The sequence below is a fragment of the Cucurbita moschata genome, unplaced genomic scaffold (assembly GCF_002738365.1).
Source record: "Cucurbita moschata cultivar Rifu unplaced genomic scaffold, Cmos_1.0 Cmo_Scf00132, whole genome shotgun sequence".
Classification (NCBI taxonomy): domain Eukaryota; kingdom Viridiplantae; phylum Streptophyta; class Magnoliopsida; order Cucurbitales; family Cucurbitaceae; genus Cucurbita; species Cucurbita moschata.
In genome coordinates this window covers 126024-129642 of record NW_019268648.1, presented here as the reverse complement: position 1 = coordinate 129642, position 3619 = coordinate 126024, and the positions used below count along the sequence as shown (strand labels likewise).

The 3619-nt window shown below is 36.1% G+C and overlaps 1 non-coding gene across 1 annotated transcript; it reads left to right on the top strand.

Annotated features, from left to right (window-relative positions):
- The first annotated feature begins 2411 nt into the window (after positions 1 to 2411).
- TRNAQ-UUG lies at positions 2412 to 2483 on the top strand. The gene has a single exon. It is a non-coding gene; the product is annotated as a tRNA-Gln (tRNA).
- Positions 2484 to 3619: the final 1136 nt, after the last annotated feature.

Below are 3619 nucleotides of genomic sequence, written 5' to 3'. Positions count from 1 at the left end.
AAAAAAAAGTTGAAAACACCTTGTGAAAGTCTGTAAGGATACTATGACCTCCAGTTTTGCAAAATTCAGCGTTGTTGGCACTTATCAAAATCGCTGTCAAAATAAAGTTTAACAAGTGGTTCTATGGTGTAGTGGTTAGCACTTTCGACTTTGAATCTAACGACCTATGTTTAATTCCCGATAGGTAATCCACCAATTTATATAAAATTGGTCTATAGCCGATTCGGTAGGGTCACTTTTAGACCGATAATCTGTAGAAGGGGCCACTAAGGTTGAGATCATACAAAATGGGTCCATAGCTTAATGTTAGAGCATTTGATTGCTGATCAAGATTCACCAATTCGAACTTAGTTGGGCCCTTCTATCTTGTATAGAAATTTTTTACACTTTTTGGACTGACACTATGTCTAAGGGGTCACTAAGGTTAAAATCCCACAAAATGGATCATGGCTCAGTGGTAGAGAATTTGACTGGTCACCCGTTTGAACTTGGTTGGGCCCTTTTTTTTTTACAGACACTTTTTACACTTTTGGACTGACACTCTGTAGAAGGGGTCACTAAGGTTGAAATCATGTAAAATGGGTCTATAGCTTAGTGGTAGAGACATTGACTGTAGATTAAGAGGTCATTAGTTCAAATTTGGTTGGGCCCTTTTATTTTAGACAAAGCCGACCACCGAATGTCTAAAGGAAGAGAAATAAGAATAATTATCGATTCCAAACCTTGGGCCCTTTTATTTTGGACAAAGCCCACCACCAAATGGAAAAGAAATAAGAATAATTATCAATTTCTCCACCACATAGGTCCTCCCAATAATTATCGATTCCAAACCTTGGGCCCTTTTATTTTGGACAAAGCCCACCACCAAATGGAAAAGAAATAAGAATAATTATCAATTCCTCCACCACATAGGTCCTCCACCACATAGAACCATGTACTTAGAACCTAAGGGTCACTGTTCTCGGACAAGAATCAAGAAATCATTAAGAAAAGTGTGTGGTATCCAAGCACCCAGTATGAACATGGTCAAAAACTTACAATTAGGCTACGTCTTGTAACTAAGGACAAACAACACCAACTATTGTTGATATTTTGAATGTAATGTAAATGTAAATATATGTTCATTATATTTTAATTCTTTTTTTATTTCGAGAAAACATTCTACTTTGTTTTCAACCTCTCTTAACTTGCAATCGGTGCTTCGAGAACCCACCGAAAATGGGTCATGACTCTCTTTTTGTTTTCACTTACTCCATCTAAATCTATAAAATGTCTCCTATTTTTATTCCTAAGTTTGCCGGCGGCATTGTTTGTTGTTGAGCTTGATAATGTGAGTTTGTAACCCATCCGTTAGGGGTCTTGGAATGATTCTCTAGATTATCCCTTCCATGTTAGGAGTTGGGCCATGGGTCATGGGTGAAGGAACCGTTGGTTTACCGCTCCTAAGAGTTAAGTTGAGGCTAGTTTCACATAGTATCATTGTCTTTGAGATTACAATTCTTTTCTATTTTATCTAAATTTTTTAAATATGGGTTCATTTCCAAATGCATGCTAACACCCTTATTGTTGAATAAATGACTATTATGATTATAAGTCAACTGAGTTAAGTGGAAATAAATTTTGAAGATGAAATTAAAGTATTAATTTTGATGTCATCTTTACCTGAATTTTGGGATATTGTTATTAATGAGATTCAATCTAATGTCATTAGAAAAAGAGTGGTCAACATAAGATATTTGAAGCAAATAAATATTTTGTCCTCTGTGATATATCAAATCACTCATTTGAAATTCCTTAATAATAATCCTGAAGTCTTACATCTTTTATAGAGGAAAGTTCCTTAAATAGAAGTCTTATTAGATACTTCTAAGCATTTAGAGATCAACTAGACGCAAAGATAAATATTCTAAAAAAACTTAGGGGTTAAACTTTTAGTTAACGTAATTTAAGAAACTTATGATTTTTATATTATCAAGAGTTTAATTGAGCTAGGTCGATTCAATCTAGTGGACCCAAGAATTGAACCGAACAAAACCAACCAGTTAGTAACATGATTTAGTGAAAGCATTTTCACGCAAAGTAGAAGCAATAATGGAGGGTTTGAAATAATATAGTTTTCACCCCCTGTTTCTCGAGTGAATATTGAAATAATATAGTTTTCATGTTAAGTTTTGCACGGAAGAAAGAAAGACTGGGATGTAAAGTATTATTTCAATTTGTTTGTAATATACAACAATAATGGAGGGTTACTTCTGCAACCACTTTAAAGGTGCTCAAGATCACAACGAGTTAGATAAAATAGCTCTAGAACTTTGAATCCAATAACTTGAGTTTGACTCGTGATAGGATCTCTCTTCTTGTGGAATCTGCATAAAATAGGAAAAACCATTCCAAAATAAATTTTTACAAGGGGTTCTATGGTGTAGTGATTAGCACTTTGGACTTTGAATCCAACGACCTGGTTTCAACTACCGGTAGGACCTTTAAGAACGACAACACAAATTTTCTTGAGGCATAAGGTGTAACATTCTTAAGTTATTCTGAACTTGCTCCGCTTCATGCCTTCCAAGGCTTCATGAACATGACCTCTGCTTGAGGTATTCAGGAACTAAACCTTAGAGGTTGTCATGTCATGCATCGTATTTTATAACTATGAAAACTCTTCCGAAGTAACTCTTAATTTGTGCATAGGTGGCGTTGTCATAATCATGGCATCCTGCTAGCAAATCGTGGTACAGGTCTCATTTAGGTGAGGGAGATAATAAGTTCATCATGGAATCCTGCTCATGGTACATATACCATAGCATCCCACCTAAAGAGACAAGCAAATCGTGGTACAGGTCTCATTTAGGTGAGGGAGATAATTAGTTTATGCATAACGTCTTGGGTCAAGCTTGAAACTTATAAGTTCTTAGGAAAAGCCCAGCATGATATTGTGCACGTAGTATCTATTAGTTCTTAGGAAAAGCCCAGCATGATATTGTGCACGTAGTATCTATTAGAGACCAAGGGTACATCTGGGGAATCTATTATTTCAGGGATATCACTTTAGTTATCCTAGGAGGTAAAGTCATATGGAACGGGATGAGCATTTTCTCCCATATCTTGGTTTCGCTAACTAAAGTTTTCCAATAACTCCCAAACTCCATTACATTATATAACATCTCGAGATAAGGATTCATACAACATTTCATAAAATAAGATCTACTGAGAAAACCCGAGAAAAGGTCAAATTTTGAGTTGACTTGGACAGTTTAGTAGAACTGGCCATATCATCGTTTTCTTCCTCTGAAAAGGAAGAAGATGCGCATTTTTCGCATCGCCGCCATCTGAAACTCGGCCTGTACAGCCACATTTACAGCGTTTCTCTCCTCGATTTCTTCGTGAAACTTAAAGATGGATGTTACAAGAAAGGGCTAGGGATTTATTTGATAACTTCTCGTGGATCGTAGCCTAAGATATTTGCTACCAAAGATCATCTAAAATCTAATTTATCGCTGGAGATAAAACAAAGGATTTCTTATTGGGTAGCCGATTCTAGGGGTTTCAAGACCCTATTTCTTCATTAAACCCCTTCCATATCCTATCTTCAGGCTAAAGGAATTGGTTTGGAGGAACG